The sequence below is a fragment of the Tinamus guttatus genome, unplaced genomic scaffold, assembly GCF_059628265.1.
Source record: "Tinamus guttatus ecotype Peru unplaced genomic scaffold, ASM5962826v1 Tinamus_guttatus_pri_ptg000287l, whole genome shotgun sequence".
NCBI lineage: Eukaryota > Metazoa > Chordata > Aves > Tinamiformes > Tinamidae > Tinamus > Tinamus guttatus.
The window spans coordinates 13,622,245-13,642,822 of record NW_028288821.1 but is presented as its reverse complement, the minus strand read 5'-3'; positions in this window follow the sequence as shown (position 1 = coordinate 13,642,822).

The following is a 20,578-nucleotide window of genomic DNA, read 5'->3' as shown; positions in this document are numbered from 1 at the left end:
ATGTCAAATGGAAACATTCAGGAGTTAAGGACCTATTTTGTGAGGCACAAGCCCAAGGATAGCCAGTTACTAGGGAGGAATATAAAACTTGTGTATCTTCTTGCAAACAATGCTGTTCCTGTCTGGGCAGACACCCTCTGGTGGGTGCCTCCCTGCACTTAAGAGAGGGAAAAGGCCTGTGGGAGGCCTGGCAGATTGATTATATCAGCCCCTTTCGAAGGTCAGAGGGAAAGTACTACATGCTGGTGGGTGTAGAGATAGTGTCCGGTTTAGTGCAAGCTAATGTGCTAAGGCAATAGGAGAAAACATGATAAAGGCTCTGAAAGAATAGTTTGGAATTTTCCCCAAACCGCAGTCAATTCAATCAGATAATGCCTCACATTTTACAGGCAAAGTGGTCCAGGAGTGGGCAGCCAAGGAGGAAATTTCGTGTTTCATACTCCATATTACCCACAAATGAATGGAGTCATGGAAAGAACAAATGGTCTGTTAAAACCGCATGAGCCAGAATGGGCTGAGTGGGTGTGGGATGCGATGACCAACGTTAACAGCCTCTGGAGAATAAATGGAGGTCCAAAGATCACAGCATTTTGTCCAAAAGCTCCAACGATCATACCAGCCCCACATGACCCTGATCACCCTAGAAATCCATCTCATTCCCCAGAACAACCTGTCTTGGTTGAACTCCCAACCGTGGGGGTGGTACCACTAGAGCTGGACACAGAATCACGGAATGGTTGAGGTTGGAAGGGATCTCTAGAGATGATCTAGTCCAAACCCCTTGCATCCAGGCGACTTTTGAATATCTCCAAAGAAAGAGACTCCACGACCTCTCTGGGCAGCCTGTTCCAGTGCTCTGTCACCTTCACAGTGAATAAGTTCTTCCTCCCATGAAGGTGGAACTTCCTGTGTTTCAAATTGCACCCATAAAACCTTATTAAACAAATACACCTAGAAGGCAAAAAATGTCTATGGGAAAATTCATAAGATTGACACTAAATGGATTGTTCCCTCTTTCTAACCCGAGAAGCGAGTTTGTCTTTTGTTTTCAGGAGAAAGGAAGTGACCTAAACGCGCCCATGGAAGACGTGAAGCAGATGCTGACAGTAATATAATTTGGTTAAAATGCTTATGTTATTTTTAATTATACTGTTTGGGGGATTTATCTATAAGAGTGAAGAGAAGCCAACTCTCCTGAATTCTCCCAATCTATATGATCCATCTATTTTGTTAGCAAGAGCTGTAAACTGAACTTTTAATCTGAGTCACTGTTGGGTTTGTGGAGGCCATCTAGGGTTGTCAAGCTGGCCATGAACCTCTACATCCCTCACTCCAGTACAAATCGTCAGCAATTATAGCAAAACTGATAACACCACCTGGGATGATAGTGGAACATGGTCAATTCCGTTTCCTACTGTGGGAAAATATTGCTTGAATCGCACCTGGAAGGGCGGGGCTGATGTAGGCGAAAGCAAATGTCAATGGACACTCACATATAAGTTGGTCAGTTAAAACAGAGGTGTTTATATATCGACGTGGCTTAAATAAAACAAGCACAACAAAGGGTTTAAGGGATTTTGGTCAAACAAAAATGAAACCTTGGTCCTTCGGTGGTCTGGAAACCAAATTTACAGCCAAATCTGTGAGTGGGAGAACAATACTGGTGCCTGGTATTGCACTGTCTGGATAAATAACCACCCGAGCACCTTTTTTAGCCCTTTGGGAAATGATAACATGACTTATTTCCAATTCTCAAAAGTTGCAGCAGTACCATTTGCGGATGGTGCCAAGGCCAAAAAGGGCCATTACTGGAATTGTAGACATACTGCCTACAAACAACTACCAGCAAAGTGGTCAGGGGTTTGCTATATAGGAATTATCCAACCTCTGCTTTGCCTTCTTCCAGAGACAGGTAGTCCTCGATCAGAAATAAGACTATATGATAATTTGGGTGACAGAAGTGTTGCCCGTGACAAGCGATCTTTTGAGGTTAATATAGGTGGAACACAAAAGTGAGGAGAAAATGAGTGGCCTCCTGAAAGAATAATTAAGCACTATGGGCCTGCTACTTGGAATCCCAGTGAACCAGTACCAGGGACAAGAGAACCGATTTACAATTTGAACCGCCTAATCCAATTGCAAGCAATCTGGGAAATTATTACCAATAAAAATGCCCTTGCTATAGACCTTTTAACTCAACAGTCTCAATAGATGGACACTGCAATCATTCAACACCACATGGTTTTGGATTTTTTACTAGCTGAAGAGGGAGGAGTATGTGGGAAACTAAATGTCTCCAGTTGTTGCTTGGAAATAGATGATGTCAGTGAAGTAGTTCTTCAGCTGAACACAGATATTAGGAAACAGGCCCATGTTCCCATTCAATCATGGAACGGCTCGACTGGTGATTTATGGTCTTGGTTACTGGGAGCACCATGGGTAAAGCAGCTTTTATTTTATTCGTTATGTGCATTTGCCGCCTTGATGTTTTTGCCATGCATCATCCCTTGTTTTATTCAATTAATCCAACATGCTGTATCTAATATGCAATTCATATCTATTGCCTCACCTGATGGTGTGAAGCAGATTCATGCTATTTGCCAATCAAAGCCAGCAGCTGTATCAATTATTCAGTGAGGTAGAAACTTCCAGGCCTAAACAATACATGCGCCCTAGGCTGAGGGCATGGAAACTCCTTTTCTTGCTGCATATCAAGATCGCAATCCCAACAGACCAGGCACAGCCACCCACTCTACGACGGTGTGGCTATCCAGCCTTGCTGAAGGGAAAAAATGCAAAAGAAAAGGCAAAATACTTATAACTTTGTTATCATTTTTATTTTGGGGCACTTGTTTGGATAACTGTTATTGTGGGTGATCGCCTTCTTTAGCTAACTTCCCAGAGCTGTAAATAAGTAATGCAACTTGGGACACCTGTTCTAACACCTTATCTCACCCTGGGTCTTTCTTATTGCAGTAATCTCATTTTACGTATATAGCTTGATGTAGTTATTTGAATGATCTTTCTAGAGAGTTCAGGTTTCATATTGAGTCATTTTTTTGTAAAAAAGTGATTGAACTGCCTAGCAGACAATAATGTCCAGAGTTTTATATGATGATATATATATTTTGAGTGTTTGAAAAAAAGGTTATTAAGATACTCTCGTATGTGCTTCTGCCCTATTTTTCTCTCTCTGAACTTTTATTTTTCACACCACCACAAAACAGCAATGTCAAGCCACGGGGCGGTGTAAGAGACTGTTTTGGATTGTATTTGTCTTGACATTATGGCCACATCATTTACCTCAGCAATCTGTCCCTTGGAAGACCGTGATATCAGCTCGAGACCCAAACAATGACAATCTCAGCAGACCCTACTAAACCGCATTTGCACTTGAGTCGGGTGAAGAGGAGCACCAGGGCACATGGCACGTACGACACGAATAACACATACCAAAAAACTTCAAGAAAGTCGGCAGATTATTCAAGAACATGGACAATAAAAGGACTATGTATTTCTCCGCTGTCGCATGGCTTCTTTTTCCTGAACTCTCATCACCTGCACCAAGGCAGAATCAACAAAACGTAGATGGACTGGTGGTGGTTCTTCCTCATTCACTCCCACTTGCTTGTTTACTCTTCTTTTTCCCTTCTTCTATCTGTCCCATCACGATTATGAGAATAGAGCTTACAAGGTTGTATGGCATTTGACCCCGTTTGTGTCTTAATCTCACTCTTGGGATGGTATCGAAACCTCCCATGACAGTGGATCAGGACAGTGAGAAAAAACCAAGATAAATAACGAGTCTAATATTGCCCACTCTGGAACTAAAGGCACAAGGCAGTCCACAACCCCAGTAGTGCGTTGAGCCTAGAACAAGCCACTCAGGCAGAACTGACCACACAAACAGATCACCAAACCGATGTTCACAGCCGACCTTTCATGCACTCAGGCTAAAGCGATGCAGCAAACACCAAGACCACTGAGCACACTTGTAAAGATCTAGGAGCCTCTCGTCACAACAGATCTCACAATAAGCAACACCACCACCTGTCCAGCATAGGCCAATCAGCCACAGAGGAACAATGCATGTCACAACCACCAAAACCAACCAACAGGCTAGCACTGCTCTATCAGGCCCTGAGTCAGAAGATAGCTCAGAAGCCCAATGACCATCATTGAGCCTAGAAATGGCCTAAAGGCCTCTCAGGAAAAAGACACCTAACAATCACCATCATAAATCACAAATCACCAATCACCATCGTGTTGACAACTGAACAATTACTCACTGAGGCAAAAATGATTCAGAAAAGTCCAAGAGCTCCTATCAGACTTCTATTGTTCTAGCCGCCACTAGGTAACTAGAAACCTCCCAATGAAGAACATCATCTCCAGTCCAATGGGGAACTACCAGCCACTGAGGCGCAACACATGTCACAACTACCAACACCAACCAACAGGCCAGCACTGCCCTATCAGGCAGTGCGGCACAAGAGACTTCACTGCCCCTGGGAGCAACCTTGAGCCTAGAACTGACCTACTAACCACTCAGCCAAAACTCACCTCACAATCACTATCAGCAAAACAGCATCCACCACTGAGCTGGCACCCTTTAGGATAAAGAGATGGAGCAACCATCAAGAGCACCTAGCACACTTGCACTGATCTAGGAGGCTCTCCCTGACAATGCACCTAACAATCAGCAACACCAACACGTAATCAGCATGACTCTATCAGCCACCGAAGCACAAAGTATGTCACAAGCACCAATATAAACGAAAAGCCTAGCACTGCCCTCTTGGGCACTGAGGAACAAGGGACTTCACCATCCCTGGGAGCAACACTGTACCTTTCAGGCACTCAGCCTAAAGCCATGGAGCAACCACCATGAGAACCTAGCACACTTGTAATGTCCTAGCAGCCTCTCAGGAATAGGTGATCTCACAATGAGCAACACATCACCTGTCCAGCATGGGCCTATCAGCCACTGAAGCATAAACTATGTCACAAGAACCAAAACCAAGCAAGAACCTAGCACTGCCCTATCATGTGCTAAGGTATAAAAGAGTGTACAAGTCCCACAAGCAACAAGGAGACTAAGGCAGGCATAAAGCAGTTTAGAAAATCCAAAAGCAACCATTATCCTAGAAGTAGCCTGTCGGCCCCTCAGCCAAAGCTCACCTCACAATCACTATCACCACACTAGAGCGTACCACTGACCTTTCACACACTCAGCCTAAGGCCATGGAGCATCCACCAGGAGCTCCCAGCACACTTGTACTGATCAAGGAGCCTCTCCCTCACAATGCACATAATAATCAGCAAAACCATCACCTGTACAGCATGGGCCTATCAACCACTGCGGCACAAGGCATGTCACAAGCACCAACACCAACCAACAGCCTAGCACTGCCCTATCGGGCACTGAGGCCCGAGTCACTTCACAACCCCTGGGAGCAACACTGTGCCTAGAAGCGGCTTGCTGGCCTCTCAGACAAAACTCATCTCGCATTCACTATCACCAAAGGAGTGTTCACCACTGACCTTTCATGGACTCAGGCGAAAATGATGGAGCAAGCACCAAGAGCACCCAGCACACTGGTAATGCCCTAGCAGCCTCTCTGTCACAACCGACCTCACAATCAGCAACACCATCACCTGTCCAGCATGGGCCTACCAGCCACTGGGACACAAGGCGTGTCACAAGCACCAAAACCAACCAACAGGCTAGCACCGGGCACTGAGGCACGAGTCACTTGACTACCCTTGTATGCAAAACTGTGCCTAGAACTGGCAAACATGCCTCTCAGCCAAAACTCACCTCACAATCACTATCACCAAACCAGTGTCCACCACTGAGCTGACACCCTCTCAGGCTAAAGCGATGGAGCAAGCACCAAGAGCACCCAGCACACTAGCACTGATTTTAGAGCCTCTCCCTCACAACGCACCTAATAATCAGCAACACCATCACCTGTCCAGCATGGGCCTATCAGCCACTGCGGCACAAGGCACGTAACAAGCACCAACACCAACCAACAGACTAGCACTGCCCTATCGGGCAATGAGGCACAAGGGATTTCATTACCCTTGGGAGCAACACTGTGCCTAGAACTGGCTTACTGGTCTCTCAGTCAAAACTCACCCCGCATTCACTATCACCAAAACAGTGTCCACCACTGACCTTTCATGGACTCAGGCAAAAATGATGGAGGAAGCACCAAGAGCACCCAGCACACTGGTAATGCCCTAGCAGCCTCTCTGTCACAACCGACCTCACAATCAGCAACAGAATCACCTGTCCAGCATGGGCCTATCAGCCACTGGGGCACAAGGCATGTCACAAGCACCAACACCAACCAACAGCCTAGCACTGCCCTATCGGGCATTGAGGCACAAGGGATTTCATTACCCTTGGGAGCAACCCTGTACCTAGAACTGGCAAACTTGCCTCTCAGCCAAAACTCGCCTCACATTCAGAATCAACAAAGCACTCAGGCAAAAATGATGGAGCAAGCACCAAGAGCACCCAGCACACTGGTAATGCCCTAACAGCCTCTCTGTCACAACCAACCTCATAATCAGCAACACCATCACCCCTATAAGCCACTGAGGCACAAAGCACGTCACAAGCACCAATACCAACCAAGAGCCTAGCAATAACCGATCACGCTTTGAGCAACAACAAACTGTACAAATCCCGAAAGCACCAATGAGCCTACAACAAGCCTATCTGTCCCTCAGCCAAACCTCACCTCACAATCACTATCAGCAAACCTCTGTTCACCATTGACCTTTCACGAACTCAGCCTAAAGCCATGGAGCAACCACCACGAGCACCTAGCACACTTGTGATATTCTATCAGCCTCTCTGGAATAGGTGACCTCACAATGAGCAAAACCATCACCTGTACAGCATGGGCCTATCAGCCACTGGGGCACAAGGCATGTCACAAGCACCAACAACAACGAACAGCCTAGCACTGCCCTATCGGGCACTGAGGCACAAGGGATTTTACTGTCCTTGGGAGCAACACAGTGCATAGAAATGGCAAACTTGCCTCTCAGACAACAATAACCTCACAATCACTATCATGAAAGCAGTGTCCACCACTCAGCTGACACCCTCTCAGGTTAAAGGGATGGAGCAAGCACCAAGAGCACCCAGCACACTAGTACGGATTTTAGAGCCTCTCCCTCAAAACGCACCTAATAATCACCAGCACCACCACCTGTCCAGCATGGGCCTATCAGCCACTGCGGCACACGGCATGTCACAAGCACCAACACCAACCAACAGCCTAGCACTGCCCTATCGGGCAATGAGGCACAAGGGATTTCATTACCCTTGGGAGCAACCCTGTGCCTAGAACTGGCAAACTTGCCTCTCAGCCAAAACTCGCCTCACATTCAGAATCAACAAAGCAGTGTTCACCACTGACCTTTCATTGACTCAGGCAAAAATGATGGAGCAAGCACCAAGAGCACCCAGCACACTGGTAATGCCCTAACAGCCTCTCTGTCACAACCAACCTCATAATCAGCAACACCATCACCCCTATAAGCCACTGAGGCACAAAGCACGTCACGAGCACCAATACCAACCAAGAGCCTAGCAATAACCGATCACGCTTTGAGGAACAACACACTGTACAAATCCCGAAACCACCAATGAGCCTACAACAAGCCTATCTGCCCCTCAGCCAAACCTCACCTCACAATCACTATCAGCAAACCTCTGTTCACCATTGACCTTTCACGCACTCACCCTAAAGCCATGGAGCAACCACCACGAGCTCCTAGCACACTTGTGATGTCCTATCAGCCTCTATGGAATAGGTGACCTCACAATGAGCAACACCATCACCTGTCCAGCATGGGCCCATCAGCCACTGAAGCAGAAACTATGTCACAAGCACTAAAACCAAGCAAGAACCTAGCACTGCCCTATCATGTGCTGAGGCATAAAAGATTGTACAAGTCCCACAAGCAACAATGAGCCTAAGGCAGGCACAAGGCAGTTTAGAAAATCCAAAAGCAACAGTTATCCTAGAAGTGGCCTATCGGCGTCTCAGCCAAAGCTCACCTCACAGTCACTATCACCACACTAGAGCGTACCACTGACCTTTTACACATTCAGCCTAAGGCCATGGAGCAACCACCAAGAGCTCCCAGCACACTTGTACTGATTAAAGAGCCTCTCCCTCACAATGCACATACTAATCAGCAACCCCATCACCTGTACAGCATGGGCCTATTAGCCACTGGGGCACAAGGCATGTCACAAGCACCAACACCAACCAACAGCCTAGCACTGCCCTATCGGGCACTGAGGCACAAGGAATTTCACTACCCCTGGGAGAAGCACTGTGCTTACAACTGGCAAACTTGCCTCTCAGCCAAAACTCACCTCACAATCACTATCACCAAACCAGTGTCCACCACTGAGCAGACACCCTCTCAGGCTAAAGGGATGGAGCAAGCACCAAGAGCACCCAGCACACTAGCACTGATTTTAGAGCCTCTCCCTCACTATGCACATAATAATCAGCTACTCCATCACCTGTACAGCATGGGCCTATCAACCACTGGGGCACACTGCATGTCACAAGCACCAACACCAACCAACAGCCTAGCACTGCCCTATTGGGCACTGAGGCCCGAGTCACTTCACTACCCCTGGGAGCAACACTGTGCCTAGAACCAGCTTACTGGCCTCTCAGACAAAACTCTCCTCGCATTCACTATCACCAAAGGAGTGTTCACCACTGAACTTTCATGGACTCAGGCGAAAATGATGGAGCAAGCACGAAGAGCACCCAGCACACTGGTAATGCCCTAGCAGCCTCTCTGTCACAATCGACCTCACAATCAGCAACACCATCACCTGTCCAGCATGGGCCTATCAACCACTGCGGCACAAGGCATGCCACAAGCACCAACACCAACCAACAGCCTAGCACTGCCCTATTGGGCACTGAGTCACGAGTCACTTCACTACCTCTGGGAGCAACACTATGCCTAGAATTGGCTTACTGGTCTCTCAGTCAAAACTTACCTCGCATTCACTATCACCAAAACAGTGTCCACCACTGACCTTTCATGGACTCAGGCGAAAATGATGGAGGAAGCACCAAGAGCACCCAGCACACTGGTAATGCCCTAGCAGACTCTCTGTCACAACTGACCTCACAATCAGCAACAGAATCACCTGTCCAGCATGGGCCTATCAGCCACTGAGGCACAAGGCATGTCAGAAGCACCAACACCAACCAACAGCCTAGCACTGCCCTATCGTGCACTGAGGCACGAGTCACTTCACTACCCCTGAGAGCAACACTGTGCCTAGAACTGGCAAACTTGGCTCTCAGCCAAAACTCGCCTCACATTCAGAATCAACAAAGCAGTGTTCACCACTGACCTTTCATTGACTCAGGCAAAAATGATGGAGCAAGCACCAAGAGCACCCAGCACACTGGTAATGCCCTAACAGCCTCTCTGTCACAACCAACCTCATAATCAGTAACACCATCACCCCTATAAGCCACTGAGACACAAAGCACGTCACAAGCACCAATATCAACCAAGAGCCTAGCAATAACCGATCACGCTTTGAGGAAAAACACACTGTACAAATCCCAAAAGCACCAATGAGCCTACAACAAGCCTATCTGCCTCTCAGCCAAACCTCACCTCACAATCACTATCAGCAAACCTGTGTTCACCAGTGACGTTTCACGCACTCAGCCTAAAGCCATGGAGCAACCACCACGGAAACGTAGCACACTTGTGATATCCTAGCAGCCTCTCAGGAATAGGTGACCTCATAATCACCAGCACCATCACCTGCCCAGCATGGGCCTATCAGCCACTGGGGCACAAGGCATGTCACAAGCACCAACACCTACCAAGAGCCCAGCACTGCCCTATCGGGCACTGAGGCACAAGGGATTTCACTACCCCTGGGAGAAGCACTGTGCCTAGAACTGGTAAACTTGCTTCTCAGCCAAAACTCACCTCACAATCACCATCACCAAACCAGTGTCCACCACTGAGCTGACACCCTCTCAGGTTAAAGGGATGGAGCAAGCACCAAGAGCACTCAGCACACTAGCACGGATTTTAGAGCCTCTCCCTCCCAACGCACCTAATAATCACCAGCACCACCACCTGTCCAGCATGGGCCTATCAGCCACTGCGGCACACGGCATGTCACAAGCACCAACACCAACCAACAGCCTAGCACTGCCCTATCGGGCAACGAGGCACAAGGGATTTCATTACCCTTGGGAGCAACACTGTGCCTACAACTGGCAAACTTCCCTCTCAGCCAAAACTCGCCTCACATTCAGAATCAACAAAGCAGTGTTCACCACTGACCTTTCATTGACTCAGGCAAAAATGATGGAGCAAGCACCAAGAGCACCCAGCACACTGGTAATGCCCTAACAGCCTCTCTGTCACAACCAACCTCATAATCAGCAACACCATCACCCCTATAAGCCACTGAGGCACAAAGCACGTCACAAGCACCAATACCAAACAAGAGCCTAGCAATAACCGATCACGCTTTGAGGAACAACACACTGTACAAATCCCGAAAGCACCAATGAGCCTACAACAAGCCTATCTGCCCCTCAGCCAAACCTCACCTCACAATCACTATCAGCAAACCTCTGTTCACCATTGACCTTTCACGAACTCAGCCTAAAGCCATGGAGCAACCACCACGCGCTCCTAGCACACTTGTGATGTCCTATCAGCCTCTATGGAATAGGTGACCTCACAATGAGCAACACCATCACCTGTCCAGCATGGGCCCATCAGCCACTGAATCAGAAACTTTGTCACAAGCACTAAAACCAAGCAAGAACCTAGCACTGCCCTATCATGTGCTGAAGCATAAGAGAGTGTACAAGTCCCACAAGCAACAATGAGCCTAAGGCAGGCATAAGGCAGTTTAGAAAATCCAAAAGCAACAATTATCCTAGAAGTGGCCTATCGGCGTCTCAGCCAAAGCTCACCTCACAATCGCTATCACCACACTAGAGCGTACCACTGACCTTTCACACACTCAGCCTAAGGCCATGGAGCAACCACCAAGAGCTCCCAGCACACTTGTACTGATCAAGGAGCCTCTCCCTCACAATGCACATAATAATCAGCTACCACATCACCTGTACAGCATGGGCCTATCAACCACTGCGGCACAAGGCATGTCACAAGCACCAACACCAACCAACAGCCTAGCACTGCCCTATTGGGCACTGAGTCACGAGTCACTTCACTACCTCTGGGGGCAACACTATGCCTAGAATTGGCTTACTGGTCTCTCAGTCAAAACTCACCTCGCATTCACTATCACCAAAACAGTGTCCACCACTGACCTTTCATGGACTCAGGCGAAAATGATGGAGGAAGCACCAAGAGCACCCAGCACACTGGTAATGCCCTAGCAGACTCTCTGTCACAACTGACCTCACAATCAGCAACAGAATCACCTGTCCAGCATGGGCCTATCAGCCACTGAGGCACAAGGCATGTCACAAGCACCAACACCAACCAACAGCCTAGCACTGCCCTATCGGGCACTGAGGCACAAGGGATTTCACTGTCCTTGGGAGCAACACAGTGCATAGAAATGGTAAAATTGCCTCTCAGACAACAATAACCTCACAATCACTATCATCAAAGCAGTGTCCACCACTGAGCTGACACCCTCTTGGGCTAAAGCGTTGGAGCAAGCACCAAGAGCACCCAGCACACTAGCACTGATTTTAGAGCCTCTCCCTCACAACGCACCTAATAATCACCAGCACCATCACCTGTCCAGCATGGGCCTATCAGCCACTGGGGCACACGGCATGTCACAAGCACCAACACCAACCAACAGCCTAGCACTGCCCTATCGGGCAATGAGGCACAAGGGATTTCATTACCCTTGGGAGCAACACTGTGCCTAGAACTGGCAAACTTGCCTCTCAGCCAAAACTCGCCTCACATTCAGAATCACCAAAACAGTGTCCACCACTGAGCAGACACCCTCTCAGGCTAAAGGGATGGAGCAAGCACCAAGAGCACCCAGCACACTAGCACTGATTTTAGAGCCTCTCCCTCACTATGCACATAATAATCAGCTACTCCATCACCTGTACAGCATGGGCCTATCAACCACTGGGGCACACTGCATGTCACAAGCACCAACACCAACCAACAGCCTAGCACTGCCCTATTGGGCACTGAGGCCCGAGTCACTTCACTACCCCTGGGAGCAACACTGTGCCTAGAACCAGCTTACTGGCCTCTCAGACAAAACTCTCCTCGCATTCACTATCACCAAAGGAGTGTTCACCACTGAACTTTCATGGACTCAGGCGAAAATGATGGAGCAAGCACGAAGAGCACCCAGCACACTGGTAATGCCCTAGCAGCCTCTCTGTCACAATCGACCTCACAATCAGCAACACCATCACCTGTCCAGCATGGGCCTATCAACCACTGCGGCACAAGGCATGCCACAAGCACCAACACCAACCAACAGCCTAGCACTGCCCTATTGGGCACTGAGTCACGAGTCACTTCACTACCTCTGGGAGCAACACTATGCCTAGAATTGGCTTACTGGTCTCTCAGTCAAAACTTACCTCGCATTCACTATCACCAAAACAGTGTCCACCACTGACCTTTCATGGACTCAGGCGAAAATGATGGAGGAAGCACCAAGAGCACCCAGCACACTGGTAATGCCCTAGCAGACTCTCTGTCACAACTGACCTCACAATCAGCAACAGAATCACCTGTCCAGCATGGGCCTATCAGCCACTGAGGCACAAGGCATGTCACAAGCACCAACACCAACCAACAGCCTAGCACTGCCCTATCGTGCACTGAGGCACGAGTCACTTCACTACCCCTGAGAGCAACACTGTGCCTAGAACTGGCAAACTTGGCTCTCAGCCAAAACTCGCCTCACATTCAGAATCAACAAAGCAGTGTTCACCACTGACCTTTCATTGACTCAGGCAAAAATGATGGAGCAAGCACCAAGAGCACCCAGCACACTGGTAATGCCCTAACAGCCTCTCTGTCACAACCAACCTCATAATCAGTAACACCATCACCCCTATAAGCCACTGAGACACAAAGCACGTCACAAGCACCAATATCAACCAAGAGCCTAGCAATAACCGATCACGCTTTGAGGAAAAACACACTGTACAAATCCCAAAAGCACCAATGAGCCTACAACAAGCCTATCTGCCTCTCAGCCAAACCTCACCTCACAATCACTATCAGCAAACCTGTGTTCACCAGTGACGTTTCACGCACTCAGCCTAAAGCCATGGAGCAACCACCACGGAAACGTAGCACACTTGTGATATCCTAGCAGCCTCTCAGGAATAGGTGACCTCATAATCACCAGCACCATCACCTGCCCAGCATGGGCCTATCAGCCACTGGGGCACAAGGCATGTCACAAGCACCAACACCTACCAAGAGCCCAGCACTGCCCTATCGGGCACTGAGGCACAAGGGATTTCACTACCCCTGGGAGAAGCACTGTGCCTAGAACTGGTAAACTTGCTTCTCAGCCAAAACTCACCTCACAATCACCATCACCAAACCAGTGTCCACCACTGAGCTGACACCCTCTCAGGTTAAAGGGATGGAGCAAGCACCAAGAGCACTCAGCACACTAGCACGGATTTTAGAGCCTCTCCCTCCCAACGCACCTAATAATCACCAGCACCACCACCTGTCCAGCATGGGCCTATCAGCCACTGCGGCACACGGCATGTCACAAGCACCAACACCAACCAACAGCCTAGCACTGCCCTATCGGGCAACGAGGCACAAGGGATTTCATTACCCTTGGGAGCAACACTGTGCCTACAACTGGCAAACTTCCCTCTCAGCCAAAACTCGCCTCACATTCAGAATCAACAAAGCAGTGTTCACCACTGACCTTTCATTGACTCAGGCAAAAATGATGGAGCAAGCACCAAGAGCACCCAGCACACTGGTAATGCCCTAACAGCCTCTCTGTCACAACCAACCTCATAATCAGCAACACCATCACCCCTATAAGCCACTGAGGCACAAAGCACGTCACAAGCACCAATACCAAACAAGAGCCTAGCAATAGCCGATCACGCTTTGAGGAACAACACACTGTACAAATCCCGAAAGCACCAATGAGCCTACAACAAGCCTATCTGCCCCTCAGCCAAACCTCACCTCACAATCACTATCAGCAAACCTCTGTTCACCATTGACCTTTCACGAACTCAGCCTAAAGCCATGGAGCAACCACCACGCGCTCCTAGCACACTTGTGATGTCCTATCAGCCTCTATGGAATAGGTGACCTCACAATGAGCAACACCATCACCTGTCCAGCATGGGCCCATCAGCCACTGAATCAGAAACTTTGTCACAAGCACTAAAACCAAGCAAGAACCTAGCACTGCCCTATCATGTGCTGAAGCATAAGAGAGTGTACAAGTCCCACAAGCAACAATGAGCCTAAGGCAGGCATAAGGCAGTTTAGAAAATCCAAAAGCAACAATTATCCTAGAAGTGGCCTATCGGCGTCTCAGCCAAAGCTCACCTCACAATCGCTATCACCACACTAGAGCGTACCACTGACCTTTCACACACTCAGCCTAAGGCCATGGAGCAACCACCAAGAGCTCCCAGCACACTTGTACTGATCAAGGAGCCTCTCCCTCACAATGCACATAATAATCAGCTACCACATCACCTGTACAGCATGGGCCTATCAACCACTGCGGCACAAGGCATGTCACAAGCACCAACACCAACCAACAGCCTAGCACTGCCCTATTGGGCACTGAGTCACGAGTCACTTCACTACCTCTGGGGGCAACACTATGCCTAGAATTGGCTTACTGGTCTCTCAGTCAAAACTCACCTCGCATTCACTATCACCAAAACAGTGTCCACCACTGACCTTTCATGGACTCAGGCGAAAATGATGGAGGAAGCACCAAGAGCACCCAGCACACTGGTAATGCCCTAGCAGACTCTCTGTCACAACTGACCTCACAATCAGCAACAGAATCACCTGTCCAGCATGGGCCTATCAGCCACTGAGGCACAAGGCATGTCACAAGCACCAACACCAACCAACAGCCTAGCACTGCCCTATCGGGCACTGAGGCACAAGGGATTTCACTGTCCTTGGGAGCAACACAGTGCATAGAAATGGTAAAATTGCCTCTCAGACAACAATAACCTCACAATCACTATCATCAAAGCAGTGTCCACCACTGAGCTGACACCCTCTTGGGCTAAAGCGTTGGAGCAAGCACCAAGAGCACCCAGCACACTAGCACTGATTTTAGAGCCTCTCCCTCACAACGCACCTAATAATCACCAGCACCATCACCTGTCCAGCATGGGCCTATCAGCCACTGGGGCACACGGCATGTCACAAGCACCAACACCAACCAACAGCCTAGCACTGCCCTATCGGGCAATGAGGCACAAGGGATTTCATTACCCTTGGGAGCAACACTGTGCCTAGAACTGGCAAACTTGCCTCTCAGCCAAAACTCGCCTCACATTCAGAATCACCAAAACAGTGTCCACCACTGAGCAGACACCCTCTCAGGCTAAAGGGATGGAGCAAGCACCAAGAGCACCCAGCACACTAGCACTGATTTTAGAGCCTCTCCCTCACTATGCACATAATAATCAGCTACTCCATCACCTGTACAGCATGGGCCTATCAACCACTGGGGCACACTGCATGTCACAAGCACCAACACCAACCAACAGCCTAGCACTGCCCTATTGGGCACTGAGGCCCGAGTCACTTCACTACCCCTGGGAGCAACACTGTGCCTAGAACCAGCTTACTGGCCTCTCAGACAAAACTCTCCTCGCATTCACTATCACCAAAGGAGTGTTCACCACTGACCTTTCATGGACTCAGGCGAAAATGATGGAGCAAGCACGAAGAGCACCCAGCACACTGGTAATGCCCTAGCAGCCTCTCTGTCACAATCGACCTCACAATCAGCAACACCATCACCTGTCCAGCATGGGCCTATCAACCACTGCGGCACAAGGCATGCCACAAGCACCAACACCAACCAACAGCCTAGCACTGCCCTATTGGGCACTGAGTCACGAGTCACTTCACTACCTCTGGGAGCAACACTATGCCTAGAATTGGCTTACTGGTCTCTCAGTCAAAACTTACCTCGCATTCACTATCACCAAAACAGTGTCCACCACTGACCTTTCATGGACTCAGGCGAAAATGATGGAGGAAGCACCAAGAGCACCCAGCACACTGGTAATGCCCTAGCAGACTCTCTGTCACAACTGACCTCACAATCAGCAACAGAATCACCTGTCCAGCATGGGCCTATCAGCCACTGAGGCACAAGGCATGTCACAAGCACCAACACCAACCAACAGCCTAGCACTGCCCTATCGTGCACTGAGGCACGAGTCACTTCACTACCCCTGAGAGCAACACTGTGCCTAGAACTGGCAAACTTGGCTCTCAGCCAAAACTCGCCTCACATTCAGAATCAACAAAGCAGTGTTCACCACTGACCTTTCATTGACTCAGGCAAAAATGATGGAGCAAGCACCAAGAGCACTCAGCACACTGGTAATGCCCTAACAGCCTCTCTGTCACAACCAACCTCATAATCAGTAACACCATCACCCCTATAAGCCACTGAGACACAAAGCACGTCACAAGCACCAATATCAACCAAGAGCCTAGCAATAACCGATCACGCTTTGAGGAAAAACACACTGTACAAATCCCAAAAGCACCAATGAGCCTACAACAAGCCTATCTGCCTCTCAGCCAAACCTCACCTCACAATCACTATCAGCAAACCTGTGTTCACCAGTGACGTTTCACGCACTCAGCCTAAAGCCATGGAGCAACCACCACGGAAACGTAGCACACTTGTGATATCCTAGCAGCCTCTCAGGAATAGGTGACCTCATAATCACCAGCACCATCACCTGCCCAGCATGGGCCTATCAGCCACTGGGGCACAAGGCATGTCACAAGCACCAACACCTACCAAGAGCCCAGCACTGCCCTATCGGGCACTGAGGCACAAGGGATTTCACTACCCCTGGGAGAAGCACTGTGCCTAGAACTGGTAAACTTGCTTCTCAGCCAAAACTCACCTCACAATCACCATCACCAAACCAGTGTCCACCACTGAGCTGACACCCTCTCAGGTTAAAGGGATGGAGCAAGCACCAAGAGCACTCAGCACACTAGCACGGATTTTAGAGCCTCTCCCTCCCAACGCACCTAATAATCACCAGCACCACCACCTGTCCAGCATGGGCCTATCAGCCACTGCGGCACACGGCATGTCACAAGCACCAATACCAACCAACAGCCTAGCACTGCCCTTTCGGGCAATGAGGCACAAGGGATTTCATTACCCTTGGGAGCAACACTGTGCCTACAACTGGCAAACTTGCCTCTCAGCCAAAACTCGCCTCACATTCAGAATCAACAAAGCAGTGTTCACCACTGACCTTTCATTGACTCAGGCAAAAATGATGGAGCAAGCACCAAGAGCACCCAGCACACTGGTAATGCCCTAACAGCCTCTCTGTCACAACCAACCTCAAAATCAGCAACACCATCACCTGTCCAGCATGGGCCTACCAGCCACTGGGGCACAAGGCATGTCACAAGCACCAACAACAACCAACAGCCTAGCACTGCCCTATCGGGCACTGAGGCACGAGTCACTTCACTACCCCTGAGAGCAACACTGTGCCTACAACTGGCAAACTTGCCTCTCAGCCAAAACTCGCCTCACATTCAGAATCAACAAAGCAGTGTTCACCACTGACCTTTCATTGACTCAGGCAAAAATGATGGAGCAAGCACCAAGAGCACCCAGCACACTGGTAATGCCCTAACAGCCTCTCTGTCACAACCAACCTCATAATCAGCAACACCATAATCCCTATAAGCCACTGAGGCACAAGGCATGTCACAAGCACCAACAACAACCAACAGCCTAGCACTGCCCTATCGGGCACTGAGGCACGAGTCACTTCACTACCCCTGAGAGCAACACTGTGCCTAGAACTGGCAAACTTGGCTCTCAGCCAAAACTCAACTCACAGTCACTATCACAAAACTAGGGTCCACCACTGAGCTGACACCCTCTCAGGCTAAAGGGATGGAGCAAGCACCAAGAGCACCCAGCACACTAGCACTGATTTTAGAGCCTCTCCCTCACAACGCACCTTATAATCACCAGCACCATCACCTGTCCAGCATGGGCCTATCAGCCACTGAGGCACAAAGCATGTCACAAGCACCAACACCAACCAACAGCCTAGCACTGCCCTATCGGGCAATGAGGCACAAGGGATTTCATTACCCTTGGGAGCAACCCTGTGCCTAGAACTGGCAAACTTGCCTCTCAGCCAAAACTCGCCTCACATTCAGAATCAACAAAACAGTGTTCACCACTGACCTTTCATTGACTCAGGCAAAAATGATGGAGCAAGCACCAAGAACACCCAGCACACTGCTAATGCCCTAACAGCCTCTCTGTCACAACCAACCTCATAATCAGCAACACCATCACCCCTATAAGCCACTGAGGCACAAAGCACGTCACAAGCACCAATACCAAACAAGAGCCTAGCAATAACCGATCACGCTTTGAGGAACAACAAACTGTACAAATCCCAAAAGCACCAATGAGCCTACAACAAGCCTATCTGCCCCTCAGCCAAACCTCACCTCACAATCACTATCAGCAAACCTCTGTTCACCATTGACCTTTCAAGCACTCAGCCTAAAGCCATGGAGCAACCACCACGAGCACCTAGCACACTTGTGATGTCCTATCAGCCTCTCTGGAATAGGTGACCTCACAATGAGCAAAACCATCACCTGTACAGCATGGGCCTATCAGCCACTGGGGCACAAGGCATGACATAAGTACCAACACCAACCAACAGCCTAGCACTGCCCTATCGGGCACTGAGGCACAAGGGATTTCACTGTCCTTGGGAGCAACACAGTGCATAGAAATGGCAAAATTGCCTCTCAGACAACAATAACCTCACAATCCCTATCATCAAAGCAGTGTCCACCACTGAGCTGACACCCTCTCAGGCTAAAGCGTTGGAGCAACCACCAAGAGCACCCAGCACACTAGCACTGATTTTAGAGCCTCTCCCTCACAACGCACCTAATAATCACCAGCACCATCACCTGTCCAGCATGGGCCTATCAGCCACTGCGGCACAAGGCATGTCACAAGCACCAACACCAATCAACAGCCTAGCACTGCCCTATCGGGCAATGAGGCACAAGGGATTTCATTACCCTTGGGAGCAACCCTGTGCCTAGAACTGGTAAACTTGCCTCTAAGCCAAAACTCGCCTCACATTCAGAATCAACAAAGCAGTGTTCACCACTGACCTTTCATTGACTCAGGCAAAAATGATGGAGCAAGCACCAAGAACACCCAGCACACTGCTAATGCCCTAACAGCCTCTCTGTCACAACCAACCTCATAATCAGCAACACCATCACCCCTATAAGCCACTGAGGCACAAAGCACGTCACAAGCACCAATACCAAACAAGAGCCTAGCAATAGCCGATCACGCTTTGAGGAACAACAAACTGTACAAATCCCGAAAGCACCAATGAGCCTACAACAAGCCTATCTGCCCCTCAGCCAAACCTCACCTCACAATCACTATCAGCAAACCTCTGTTCACCATTGACCTTTCAAGCACTCAGCCTAAAGCCATGGAGCAACCACCACGAGCACCTAGCACACTTGTGATGTCCTATCAGCCTCTCTGGAATAGGTGACCTCACAATGAGCAAAACCATCACCTGTACAGCATGGGCCTATCAGCCACTGGGGCACAAGGCATGACATAAGTACCAACACCAACCAACAGCCTAGCACTGCCCTATCGGGCACTGAGGCACAAGAGATTTCACTGTCCTTGGGAGCAACACAGTGCATAGAAATGGCAAAATTGCCTCTCAGACAACAATAACCTCACAATCACTATCATCAAAGCAGTGTCCACCACTGAGCTGACACCCTCTCGGGCTAAAGCGTTGGAGCAAGCACCAAGAGCACCCAGCACACTAGCACTGATTTTAGAGCCTCTCCCTCACAACGCACCTAATAATCACCAGCACCATCACCTGTCCAGCATGGGCCTATCAGCCACTGGGGCACAAGGCATGTCACAAGCACCAACACCAATCAACAGCCTAGCACTGCCCTATCGGGCAATGAGGCACAAGGGATTTCATTACCCTTGGGAGCAACACTGTGCCTAGAACTGGCAAACTTGGCTCTCAGCCAAAACTCAACTCACAATCACTATCACAAAACTAGGGTCCACCACTGAGCTGACACCCTCTCAGGCTAAAGGGATGGAGCAAGCACCAAGAGCACCCAGCACACTAGCACGGATTTTAGAGCCTCTCCCTCACAACGCACCTAATAATCACCAGCACCATCACCTGTCCACCATGGGCCTATCAGCCACTGCGGCACA